A 14225-nucleotide genomic window follows, 5' to 3' on the forward strand; every position below is an offset into this window, starting at 1 on the left:
AACGCCCAAACCGATAAACAAACAGGTGGTAAAGCGAATTAGGAGCCTCATTGGTTCGTGTTTTTGATGGGGGCACGCGTGTACGAGCGCGTAGGCTTTGGGTCACGTGGTTCAACGGTGCCAGCCAATCGAAAGGACAGCGCGTGAGATTTGTTGTATTTATGGGATTTTTGTTTGGAAGGGCGTTTAGTGGGCTTCATAGGGTTGGAATGAACGTCTATTGTGATTTTTTTTTAAATTCCATGTTACTGTAAACTGTGTCTATACACTCTTAGAAATGAACTTCACCGCATAGCACGCTCCTAGCCAACCATAATCTCGAATGATATCGTTATCTGACCTGATTTGTTGAAAACGGGGGGCGTTATGCCTTTTTTGTGACAATTATGAACTGCATAAGTGTCACAAAAAAGGCGTACGCCTCCCGTTTTCAACAAATCAAGGCAGATAACGGTATCATTCGAGATTATGGTTGGCTAGGAGCGTGCTATGCGGTGAAGTTCATTTTTAAGAGTGTATGTACGGGATGCAGACGTGAACAGGTGGAGAGAGGAAAGTAGAAAGGAGTAGGAGACATGGAGTCTAGCGTGCGTCTTGGGTCGACTTCAGATGTCACCGTAGACGTGCGGACATCCGTTTGGAAACCAGCCGGACACGACAACAACAACAACAAACACATTGAAGAAAAATGTATTCTCCATCTGACTTCCGCCTTGCAGCTACATTGTTAGGTGTGCTTTCCAGTTTTTGTTTTTTTTACGAACCAGTTGTCCGTGCATTTTCTAGTCGCTACCAAACAGGGCATGACAATACGAAAAGGCATCTTGCTTTCAAAAACCTGAAGGAAGATGCAACAAAAAGATGAGAGACAGAGAAGATAGAATCGCAGCAGAAGCGTAACGTTGAAGCCGAACCGACCGTCATTGCTGTATATACAACAATGCCTCCCAAAGACACAACAGAAAAAAAGAAGAAAAAAAAAAGAAAAACAAATCCAATGTGGTCAAAGAACCTCTCTCTGTACGTGTAATAAAGGTGTGCGTGCACGGCTTTGTGCTCCGAATGGAATGTTATCGAAGCCTGTTTTTTTTTCTTCTTTCTTTCTCGTAAGCATATATACACTTTCTTTCGACTTGCTACTTTGTCTATTTTTTTGATATCGAAGCGATCTTCTTTCTGTTTGTCTGTCTACAGGAATCTAGCATTTTCTTCGGGGCCGCAAAATTGCACGCGGCGTCTCCCCCGCAATTATATGAGAGAGAGAGGAGGGGAGAGGGGTCAGAATATACGAAACGGACAAAAACGGAAATGGTGCTTATATAGTTTCGTGTGTGTGTGTGTGTGTGTGTCTCTGCGATTGAGACTACCAGTGCAAGACATCTTTCTCCCTCTCCCTTTTTTGATATAGAAAAAAGAGGGAAGCATCCGATATGAAAAGAAAGGCAGGCCAGGAATGAAATCTTTTGGAGCGAGCCGATAGTCTTCTTTTTTTTCTTTCTTTTATTTCTTTGTCAGTGTGTGTTCTTTTAGTGTTTTCTATCAGAATGGTGAGGAATGCGGACAAGAATGAAAAAAGAAAAAAAAAAAGAAGAAAGAAAAGGTGGATTCGGAAGAAACTCCTGTGGAGTTTTCTGGAAAGCATGTTCCTCTGTATCATTTCAAATTGTGCGTTTCGGGTTTTATATTTTCCGTTTCATTCTTTTTTTTGTTTCCCTCTCTCTCAGCGAGGTGAACGTCCGGTCCGAGCTGTTCCTGAGTTGGAATTGGATCACGGATGTGGTTTGAGCTGAGTATTTTTCCCGGCGTGGTAAGTATATAAGCTTATTTGTTTCTTATCTTTCTTTTCTTTTTTTTTAATTCCGTGTTAGCGCTGAGCAGTAACGGTGACTATGAGCGGCGAACAGATGTGTACAGATGGAGAGAGGACAGCAGGAAGGAGTGGGGGCACACGGGGTGTTAGTATAGTATGATGCGTCCTGGGCCGACTTCAGGGGAAACTGTGCCGACATTCGTCTGGAAAGTCTCGGGAAAACCCAGGGAAAACCTCAGACAGCGCAGGCACGGTGGTAGGATTCGAACCAAGCACCTCCCAGTCATTCAGCACGACCTTGGCTAATTTGTTTGTTATCTATTATATCTATCTTATCTCCTTGTTGGAAAATCGCCTCGTAGGTGCGCAAAACGCAACGTACTATTTTATGCAGTGAATGTACATAGTGAAGTTGCGTAGCTCATGCGTATTGGTATATATACGACACAACTGGGTACGTCATGTATGGTATACTACAGAGCTGTTCAAACCACGACCACCACCACCACCACCACATTGTGCTACGGAAAATATACCAGTCATTGTTTTATCATAAAGTATCGTAAAGTATCATATCAAACTGCGCTACCACCGCATCATCATCCCATTTATGTGTGTGTTTATGTGTGCGCGCGCGCACTACGAGGTTTGCATCAAGCACCACACTGCCCCTGAGAGTACTAAACTCGGTAATAGGAAGGGAGTTGCTTCAGGACAGAAGCCGCCGATATTTCGAACAGTTCGAAATATCGTTCTGTTCGAAATATCGGCGGCTTCTGTCCTGAGGCAACTCGCTTCCTATATCTCTACCGGTTCGCTGGATTTCTACCCATCTAAACTCGGAGGTGCAAAACTCTTGTACCACCTAAAGTACCGTTGAAAAATACCACGTGACTTAACGAGCTCCGTGCGCGGCGCACGAGAGTGCGCTATCACGCCGTATTTTTCTGCATTTCGCACGCATACTTTCGCCTTGTGCCAAAAAAGTATTTTAAAAAGATACACAGCCTAACCTTGTCGGAAACACCTCGCTCGGGTGTTCCTCAAGGAGCTCTAGTATACAGCTTTTCGGTCTGTACATGCCGGCCTTCAAACCAATATTTAGGAGGGTTAGCTAATCAGTCCGATCTAATTAGCTAATTAGGCACAATGAAAAAATGCTGGCGAGCACAACACACGTCGGCTGACAACACTGAGTTTGTTTCATTTCTGTGAGGGCGCTCAGTGAGACCCCTCCTTAGGACACCCTGAACGCAAACACATATTCGTTGTGGAGTTTCTTTCCCCCTAACAAAAGCATCTCCTTGTAATGAACACAGGAGGATTCTAGCTCCCTCGGTGTTTCTGGGGATTCCGCTACAGGTGTCTATTCACACTCCCCCAGCGTGTGTCGTGGAAGCGTCTGACAACACTGTAATTTCGGACCGACGTACGAAAGAAAGGAAAAATAAAGCGACCGGGGCGCCATCAAGGTCACCGGCTGTAGACTGTACCACGGTCCCGTGACTGCTGCACGAACGGGAAGAGACAGAACCACTCTTGCGCTCATTTCCTCGCTCGGTCGGTTCGTGGCGCCACCACGCGTCGTGTGTGGGTACTAATGCGACAGGGGGAGATGGTGATGATTGATTGATGCAGCTTCCGCGGAAGACAGCGATGCTTCTTGGGTGTATGTGCAGTGTGTTGAGTGTGTTGGAGTTAGAGAAGCATTAGGAGAAAGTGAGGTCACTTAATGTCATCGCTGCCGACCCCATGTTATGTGAGGTTTTCCTTGGGTTTTCCGGCAGATTTTCATGACCAAAATGGGCTCTCTCCGAGGCCCTATCACGGAATTTAAAAAGTATTGGACGTTTCAACACTTGGAGATCACCTCCTTGGAGTTGCTACACACACACAAAAATAGGAGTGTATTGAAGTAAATTTGCAGCTTTGTCTCCCAGCGTCCCATTAAAACCTTTTTCGTGAATACATATCTTTCATTGATCGGTTGATTGAGGGGCAATTACGGCTTCTAATGCCCTACACTCTAAAAACTGAACTTCACCGCATAGCACGCTCCGCGCAAACCATTGCCACGAATGATAGGGTTATCGCTTCTGATTCGAGGAAATCAGGGAGGTGCACGCCTTTTTTGTGTCAATTATCGTGTATCCAAATTGACACAAAAAGGCGTACGCCTCCCTCTGTCTTCGAATCAGAGGCGATAACCCTGTCATTCCTAGCAATGGTTGGCGCACAGCGTGCTATGCGGTGAAGTTCAGTTTTTAGAGTGTAGATTGTGATGACTTCACAGAACCGCAAATAGTCTCTAAGCTTCGCACAAACTACCGTGCATTTAGTTTAAAGTGAACTTATAGTTGTAGCCATGCGATTACACTCTTAAAAATAAACTTCACCGCATAGCACGCTCCTAGCCAACCATTATCTCGAATGATATCGGTAGGTGCCCTGATTTGTTTAAAGCGGTAGGCGTACGCCTTTTTTGTGACACACTTATGCGGTTCATAATCGTCACAAAAATGGCGTACGCTTCCCTGCTTCAGATAATCAGGGCAGATAACAGATTGATGTACAGTGCCAATGTGTTGCAATGCATACGTGCTCACTCCCTCATGTAATGGCATAAAGGCCCCTTGATGGATCAATAAATAATAAATAATAATAATAAGATAATGATATCATTCGAGATGATGGTTGGCTAGGAGCGTGCTATGCAGTGAAGTTCATTTCTAAGAGTGTATAGACCTCGAAAAGGACTAAAATTACTGTATTTGTTCTTTTTTGTTCTCTTACAGTATATACCCAACAAAGTCTACGACAGCCAGTGCGTCCGAGCAAAAGACGCAAGCGTCGAGCGAACGTCCACATGTATCTCGCGCGAGAATCAAAAAGAAAGAAACACCACGCTGGGACGCAGGGAGACGTAAACAGAAAAAGAGCTTCGTCGACAGGAGCTGCAATCCATTTCCTAGGCGACAAATTCGCGGCACGGCCGCTGCATGGCAATGGGCGGTCACTGGCAGCAGAAGGAATCAAGGAGAATATATATTAGGCGATACCCGCGAGAATGAGCGTATACGTTAATATAGGGACACCGCACCGTACAGAGTGGTTTGCCGTAGTCAAACTATACTAACTATACTAACGGTATAGTTGCAGAAGAGATGGGTTACGGCTATAAGGAGGATGTATATACGTCGTAGGTTTGTAGGAAAGTGAACTTTGAATTGAAATTGATTGCAATAATAGCATTGCATAGCGATAACCACGTGCAATAGCTAATCACCATCGGTGTGACCGAGCGGTGTACTTGGTGATAGCCTACACTCTTAAAAATGAACTTCACCGCGTAGCACGCTCCTAGCCAACCATCATCTCGAATGATATCGTTATCTGCCCTGATTTGTTGGAAACCGGAGGCGTACGCCTTTTCTGTGACACTTATGAAGAGCATAAGTGTCATAAAAAAGGCGTACCCTCCCGTTTTTCAACAAATAAAGATAACGATAACGATATCGTTCGAGATAACGATATCGTTCGAGATGATGGTTAGATAGGAGCGTGCTACGCGGTGAAGTTCATTTTTAAGAGTGCCTGTCATGCTGAAGATTGAGAGGTGGCGGGTTCGAATGCTACACTCGTAAAAATGAACTTCACCTCATAGCACGCCCCTGGCCAACCATCATCCTGAATGACACGGTTCACGCCCCTGATTTGTTGAAAACGGGAGGCGTAGGCCTTTTTTTTGTGACACTTACGCAGAAATATTAATTGTCACAAAAGGGGCGTACGCCCCGCGCTTTCCACAAATCGAGAGCAAAAGAAGCACCACTCTATACAACGGTTGTCCTTCAACGTGCGATGTGGTGAAGCTTTATCTTAAGAGTGAACCACCGGCTGTTGCTGTCTGAGCTTTTCCCCAGGGTTTTCCGAAGACTTTCCAGACGAATGGAGTTCCCATAGTTCCCCGTTAAGTCGGCCCAGGAGGCATACTAACCCCACACTCTTAAAAATGAACTTCACCTCATAGCACGCCCCTGGCCAACCATCATCCTGAATGACACGGTTCACGGCCCTGATTTGTTGAAAACGGGAGGCGTAGGCCTTTTTTTTGTGTGAAACTTATGCTGTTCATAATTGTCACAAAAAAGGCGTACGCCTACCTTTTTCAACAAATCAGGGCAGATAACGATATCATTCAAGATTATGGTTGGCTAGGAGCGTGCTATGCGGTGAAGTTCATTTTTAAGAGTCACTGTCCCCCACTCCTTCCTACTGTCCTCTCTCCATCTGTCCACGTCTGTACGCCTTCATAGCCACAGTTGCTTCGCGGCGTTAACGCGGAATTTAGAGAAAAAAAACAACATCCGTACCGGTATGGAAAAGTGGAAAGGATTGATTTTGCGGGCGACAACGTCTCTAGCAGGATTATCCTCACGCCTCGGCTGGATGAATGAATGTATTATGACGTCAGATATGCGTAATACCGGACGACCATTTGAGATGCGGCCCCCTAGAGTGGCGGGGACGTTGATGACGGCGGGTTGTCAAAACACGTGCCAGAGCGTTCTCGGTCGAGGAAGTTCAAAGGTGTTGACGTTTTCTTGCGTGTTCAAACGTTTGTATTTCTTTCTTATGTTTATAAACATTATTTAAGAATAAAAACATCGACAGTATTATGTCGTAAATATTATACAATATGCGTACAGTGTTTGTATGTACTGTAATTGTGTAATTTGTGTATCGAAGTAGTTGCTATTATGTGCGGTTGGATAAATGTAGCTTTTTTAAAGCGACAGCCTTATAGTGCCAACTCCGTCCGTAACAGCTGTGGAAAGAGTGAAGGAAGAAGAAGTAGAAGGAAGGAAGTTACAATGGCACAGCGACGATTGAAGCTATGAACTATCTATGAACTATGAAGCTAACAAACCAAATTTTTGCCTATTATTTCTAACACCAGACCTCAATATTCTGTACGCATCATAAAAAAAAGATTAGGGCCTTACACGTCTCAAACACAGCGCACGAACCCCACCACCTCTAACCGCGTCAACGTGGACACAACCTACGTTTCTAAGGCATAGAGGCACAAGGCGCCCTGTCGTTACAAAGGATTGGATCGCAGTCTTCATAAAGCACGCTATCACACTGAACGGGCACTCTCCTTATATATACCGGGTGTTTCAGTTAAATCCCCGGGCTAAATAATTCGCGAACCGGTGCACCAATCGAATAACTTTCTTTTTTACAAGTATCTGTCCAATACCGCCTACAAGATGCGCACCGCGTGAATGAGCGGGAGGCGCTCATTATTTAAATAAAAATTCAAATGAGTTTCGCGAAAAAATATAACTTCTAAAGCAGGGCGCCCTCGGCATTAAAATGGGTACTACCCCTTCTGGGACCTTCAGTAGATACCTTTTAGAGAAAAATCTGCAACCGAAGCGGGTCATTTGTTGCAGTAATTAATTGGTTTCGGTTTACGTATTTTTGTCGCGGCTGGTCGCGGTGAAGCGCAAAAAGACGCTCTTTCACTCCCTTATCCATCAATGAATTACGTTCTTACACCAATGAATTACACCAATGAATTACACCAATGAATTACGTCCTTTTGCGCTTCGCCGCGACCAGCCGCGACAAAAACACGTAAACCGAAACCAATTAATTACTGCAACAAATGACCCGCTTCGGTGGCAGATTTTTCTCTAAAAGGTGTCCACTGAAGGTCCCAAAAGGAGTAGTACCCATTTTAATGGTGACGGCGCCCTGCTTTAGAAATTAGCTTTTTTCACGAAACTCATTTGAATTTTTTATTTGAATAATGAGCGCCTCCCGCTCGTTCACGCGGTGCGCATCTTGTAGGCGGTATTGGACAGATACTTGTAAAAAAGAAAGTTATTCGATTGGTGCACCGGTTCGCGAATTATTTAGCCCGGGGATTTAACTGAAACACCCGGTATACCATATACGCTACGTCTAGCGCGTGATGCACACAAACCAACGCGTGCATACATATATAGAGAGGGCAATTTGGGAACCCCGCCGTGGCTGTGAATTCAAATTCTCATTTCAACAACGACTCTCATATTCTCGGAGGCCATCTCACGAAAATAAAGGAAGAGAAAGAGAGAAAAAAAAAAAAGTTTTACGCATTGCAGCGGAGATATGTCGTCTGCTTCGTAAGAATTTGCGCAAGGGGACATTCCGCGCGGTATATATACGCGCGCGCGCGCGCGATCTATACACACGCACATACGTAGGGCGTTTTGTACGCGCGAAATATGGCGAAAAAATAAATAAATAAAGGCAGGGAAACGATGTGCCCAGGGATGGGTCCATTTGCTGCTCATGGCGTATACGAGAGAGAAAATATGCGAAGCGCCGAAAGGGAGGGAAAGGGAAACGAAACGCTTAATGTTCACTCGTTTTTATTGCACTCACGCAAGGTTGACAACGGCGGCTGCGTGTTTTTCTCTTAAAAAAAAAAGGGACGCGTAGCTTTTAAGGTAAAAAGAGGGAGAAATGGGAAGATGTGAGAATTCGGCGCACTTTTTTTTTATTTATTTATTCTTCTACTTTGTTAAATCGAGTTACGGAGGAGGGTTCATTTTTTTTTTTACTGGCGACGGCGAAATTACGGTTTTTAGGTGCGTAATGGGCTTTGAACAAAGAATTGAGATTTACAACGTTAGGAGGGGAGAGGGAGTGTGTGTTATGTGTCTGCGCATGCGCACTTGATGAGGTGGGCTAACAAAGCGTTAGAAGGAGAGAGAGGTCCAACGGGTGAGGGAAGATGGGCATTAACGCGGCAGCCATGACAATCAGTTGCGAAACAATTTGCACAATGATTTCCAAACATCTGCGCGGACCAATATGAAGCATTCCACTCTGACGGAAACATTAAAGGTACTCTAAAGCAGTACACTCTTAAAAATGAACTTGCCCGCATAGCACGCTCCTACACTGTTAAAACAGAACTTCACCACATAGCACACTCCTAGCCAACCATCATTCCGAATGATATCATTCTGTGCACTGATTTGTTGAAAATGGGAGGAGGCGCCAATCTGGGACAGATTATCTTGTCCCAGATAGGCGCCTCCCCCTGTTTTAAACAAATCATGACACAGAATGATATCATTCGGTATGATGGTTGGCTAGGAGCGTGCTATGTGGTGAAGTTCTGTTTTAACAGTGTAGTCAACCATCATCTCGAATGATATCGTTATCTACCCTGATTTGTTGAAAACGGGAGGCGTACGCCTTTTCTGTGACAATTATGAACAGCATAAGTGTCACAAAAAAGGCGTACGCCTCCCGTTTTCAGCAAATCAGGGCAGATCACGATATCATTCGAGATGATGGTTGGCTAGGAGCGTTCTATGCGGTGAAGTTCAGTTTTAGGAGTGTAGAGCTGCAATCTCAGAAAATTTATCTAGGCGATAGCCCGAGCTCTCAGTAGTCCTACGTCACAAGTTGTCGTCCCAATTGCGTTCATAGTTTTTAGAAAATTAAACTTGAAAATTACGGCCAACGCTGTGTCAAAGTGGCCACCAACTGCGCACTGGTCGTCAAGTAAGGCGGCAAAACCACATTGTATGCTCATAACGCTGTGTCTAAAACAAGAGAAGTCAGCTATACGTGTCGGCTACGTATAGTCACCATGAGCAGCAAGCCAGTCGGGAACATAGATCACTGTTGCTCGACAAATTGGGGATTATTTCCCACAAGACGGCGCCCTGAGCCGTTTTATCTCTTTTATTATAGCCAATTAAAAATATTTAGCGTTGCTTGTCACACGTATAACTCGTTGTACTGGGTTTACAACATAACCTGTCTCTATGCTGCTTTACGGTACTTGCCACCAAGACACCCTGGCTCCAATAGCTCGGCTTCAAAATTATTACTCGTGAAATTATTAAATTTTGTGTCGAAAACAAAGTTGTACACTCTTAAAAATGATAGTGGTGGTACTGGTGAAAAAGCTTGCCGATGTCGGCCTCACAGAGGTGGGCAACGTCACGGCTAACGCTCTGGAGCAATCTGCATCCTGGGCCGACTTCTAAGGGAATTGTGCCAACATATGTCTGACAGCCGTCTGAGGAAGACCCGAAAAAAAAAAAAAACCCAGAGAGCACAGCCGGCACCGGGATTCCAACCCGGGTACCTCCCAGCCTTAAAATGACCTTCACCACACGGCACGCTCCTAACCAGCCATTGACTGACCAATGTCGGCACAGTTCCCCCTGAAGTCGGCCCAGGACGCATACTAATCCCCCTGTCCCACACTCCTTCCTGCTGTCCTCTCTCCGTCTGTCCACCTCTGTACGCCGCTCATAGCCACAGTTGCTTCGCGGCGCTAACACCCAATAAAAAAAATAAAAATAACCAGCCATCATTCCGAGTGACATCGTTCCTTCCCCTGATTTGCTGAAAACGTGGGGCGTACGCCATTTTTGTGGCATTATTCAGTCTATAATTGCCACAAAAAGGGCGTACGCCCCCCCCCCGCCTCCTTTCATGAAAACAAGGGAGAGAACGTTGTCATTCGAGATGATGGCTGGCTAGGAGCGTGCTATGCGGTGAAGCTTTGTTTTTATAGTGTAGGTTCCGTCTTCTGGTAATTGTAACCACACAACCTAACGTAACCCAAACCCTAACTAACATACACACACACACACAAAAAAAAGAAAACAAACGCAAAATAACGTTTACATTCTCATCGAGCTTTGCATAGCGCGCCACGGTCACGTGACCAACATCCACCCGCAAAACGTTCTTCTTGCAGTACAGATTCGCGTTTAATTTCCATCTCGAGGTAATTCCATCTTCGTTTGGGTCACCGCAAAAACGGAACCGGAACCTACGTCACCTTTTTTTCCCCCCCTTCCTTTGTTGTAAAGCAAACAGACTATGGAGCGGATGAGTTGAAGTATACGCTTCGGGGGAATAAACAAAAAGTAGTTTTTGCGAGAGAGCGCTCATCCGGCTAATTAAGTTAATAATCAATTATTACCGCAGTTCTCATTATCTATCCGCTTGCTTGGCACATCATGTCGTTGAGGAGAGAAGGAAGAAAGGATGAAGGGAGGAAAGAGGGAAAAAAGGGAAAGTTTTCCCGAGTGCTCCTTCGATTTTTGACGCAGAGACGACATGGGAAGTAGAAAGAGAAATTAGGGAAAAGTCGTGTTCGCTGGTCAGTTAGGTGAGCCTTAGGTTAAAAAGGTGAATGATGCCGCCGGTCTCGTAGGCACGTTGACTGCGAAGAAAATTATCGAAACATCGATCCAAGGCACTAGAGATTTTAGACATTCGACGGTTATAGAGCTACGATCAAGAAAAAGCGCCACAAAGAAAAATACGCGCTACTCACAACTTTAATTGTCTTCGTTCTGTCAATTAAATTTGTGAGCAGCGCGTATGTTTGTCGTTCTTCGTCCTTGTGTTTGTGGCGCTTTCTCTTGATCATGGTCCATGGATAACCGTTACCAGTTAGCCCAATTCGCCACTTTAGCGCATTATAGGGCCTGTTATCGGTGGCGGTGTCCAGTGGGTACAACGTCAGATGATTGGTGACAATTACAAGGTCATGAAACTGCAGTCCAGGGTCAAACTGGAACTTTGTTCGGTTTTTTAGTATAACGGGAAGAAATCAATGCGAACAAATATTAGGCGCGGAGCACCATTCAAAGCGCACTCTAAAAACAGAACGTCACTGCATAGCACGCTCTGCGCCTACCATGGTCACGAGCGATAGGGTTATCGCTTGTGATTCGAAGAGGGAGGGGGCGTACGCCCTTTTGTGTCAATTATCATATACAGTATCCAAATGGACACAAAAAGGGGTACGCCCTCCTCTGTCCTCGAATCAGAAGCGACAATCCTATCATTCGCGGCAATGGTTGGCGCAGAGCGTGCTATGCGGTGAAGCCCTGTTTTTGTTCTCTCTTTGCTCTCCCCGACGAACTCATGCACCCTCTACGCATCTCCACCCTTCATCATCTATTCTCCATCCGTCTTTTTCTTTCTTTTTTTTTGCTATAGTTGTGACGACGCCCACTTCTGTGTGGTCACAAGTCGATCCTGCCGTTACCCCACCACCCCCCACCCTCTGTTTTTTAGATACACTAGATTTTTTTAAAGCGTGTTTTAGGTCTTGGGATATTTGTCGCACAAACTAAACAGTGGACAACCCTTGCCGTATACTTCAGCACGGAAGCTAGAACATGAAAGAAAAAATTTAACATAAAAAAATAAAAGAAGGAAACAGTCCCGCCGCCCCACCACCTTCCTTGTCTCTTTTCAAACACAAAACATTAAAGAAACAAAACAAAAAAAACTTTCAAAGCAACACATTCTGTTCGTCTATATCAGCGCACTATGTGGGAGTGCGAGGCAGGGCGCACGGGCCATTGTTCTAGAGCTACAGCGTTTCTGTATAGCCACAACGGCCCCTACCAAATGCGTGGCCATTGTCACTTCTGCTCAATCGAAGACAAAAGAATGTCCTCTCTTTCTCTCGCTCTCTCTTACAGAGGCCACAATAACACTCTCGCACTGGGAACTGCTTTCAAAATGGCTGCTCGTATGTCAGCTGTTCTTGCCCCGGGAAATGGTGCATCCCAAATTGGTTCAATTTCTAGGCGAGTCTTCGAAAAACTCACGACTGGAACTCGGTCGTTTTCGTTTCGTTTTTGGGGGAGAACAGTTTGACGCGTGTCGAGTATCCGTGTGTATAGTGTGGAATGAGCGAGGAACGATTTTGTTATAGGATACACTTGTGTTGTTCGGGCGAGGCATTGTCAGACGGTTGGTTGAGAGGGTGCACTTTATTGCCGAGCGGTCTGCCTGCTGATACGTATTTCGGAGGTCGTATAGTTGTATAGTGACACGCAGTTGAACTGTAGAGACTGGGCATCGGAGCAACGGTCCATTGCTACATATATGTACTAGACAATCGTATGAAGAAGACTATCTTTGAGTATGTACAGCTGAGACGAATTTAACAAATAATAATAATAATAATACCTTTATCAGTGTGTTAATAATAATAGTAATAATAATAATAATATTTTATTATTGCTCAAGAATGACTGCAGGGGCCTTAATGTTGGCGCATGTAACATCAGACACATTGTGTCACAGGCTGCACATTCAACAGCCAGCGAGCAATATCACACGAAGAAAAAAAAACAAAAACAAAAAAAAACACCGGCATGATGTATGTTAAAGTATAAAAATCAAAAATAGGTAATATGTAAGACACAACAGATAGTAAACTTAGTAATAGTAAAATTAATACATCGCGAATAAAAATACGTCTACAGTAGTCGTTGTTACGACGAACACATGATCACATTTTTGTTTTGTTTTTTTGAAGGACGCATAGGAAGGTGAAAAAAATGTTTATACTTTGTATCAGTGTACGAAAAAAAAGTCTCCGATATAGATTCTCAACACTTTATTACACACCATTTTAGTGATAACGAGAGGATAGAGAGGTAGCAAGCGAGCTGGTGGTATAGATCCCCCAGTTCATCCAAAATATCCACAAATATTATTATTATTATACAAAGTTTATCCACAAAGAACCGTAACAAATGATAATTTTGCGATTTTTCGGCGTATATATTACGACCCGCAACGCGTATAGTTTAGCTCCCAAATGCTTCTTTTCATCCATTTAATCCTCCGTTACAAACCTCGTACATTATCTCGGGCAACTTTTACTAAGCTCCTATGAGTCTCCCAGCAGCACGGAAGCTTGCGTAGCAACAACACACGTTGCATCAGCTTCATTCCAAACGAACCGACAAGCAGCGCTCCCCTGCGTTCGTTTGTCCAATCGATTAGCTTCCGAGTAATCTCCGACACTGCTTCAAAGGGACTGTTCGACGTAAACACGAGCACCTATTGGACCTAATGAAAAACACTCGTTTGAAACGAGTGCGAAATAAGTTAGGGCGACGCGAAAGATTACAAGACAGGGGCGGCGCACGATCGTCTGTCTACAATCCTGGAACTATCCTACTGATTAGCGTGGATTACTAGGAAGAGTCATTACAGGGGAGGCTTTGAATGCAGGGAACGCTCTCTCTGCTCAGTTCCCACATGGAACGGCATTACGTTTCACCTTCTGCCGTGAGGGCTTTTTTAAAGTGTTCTGCGCCGTCACCGCAACGCATCTGTGACTGTCTCGGGGTTTGTACCTTGCCGACTGCACTCTTTTAAAAAATGAGTTTCACCACACAGCACGCTCCTAGCCAACCCTTATTCCTAATGTCAACGTTCTCGCCCCTGCTTTGTTGAAAATGGGAGGCGGAGCCTAATTTGTACCTATTCTGCACGTGCATAATGGATACAAAATAGGCGCCGCCTATTCATGTGTTCACTTACTTCACTAAATGTGTTCACT

At 44.7% G+C, this 14225-nt stretch overlaps 1 protein-coding gene across 4 annotated transcripts in view; it reads right to left on the reverse strand.

Annotated features, from left to right (window-relative positions):
* LOC135369966 (protein O-mannosyl-transferase TMTC2-like) overlaps window positions 1–14225 on the reverse strand; it is a 236376-nt gene that overhangs the window by 121217 nt on the left and 100934 nt on the right. Inside the window, exon 1 of one of the 4 annotated variants that reach the window (XM_064603585.1) lies at window positions 14207–14216. The exons of the other annotated variants lie outside the window; for them this stretch is intronic. The gene's annotated coding sequence lies outside the window, so the exon portion shown is untranslated. Of the gene's footprint in view, window positions 1–14206; window positions 14217–14225 lie in introns of those variants that run through there. 4 annotated transcript variants of the gene reach the window in all.

The sequence above is a fragment of the Ornithodoros turicata genome, chromosome 10 (genome assembly GCF_037126465.1).
Source record: "Ornithodoros turicata isolate Travis chromosome 10, ASM3712646v1, whole genome shotgun sequence".
NCBI lineage: Eukaryota > Metazoa > Arthropoda > Arachnida > Ixodida > Argasidae > Ornithodoros > Ornithodoros turicata.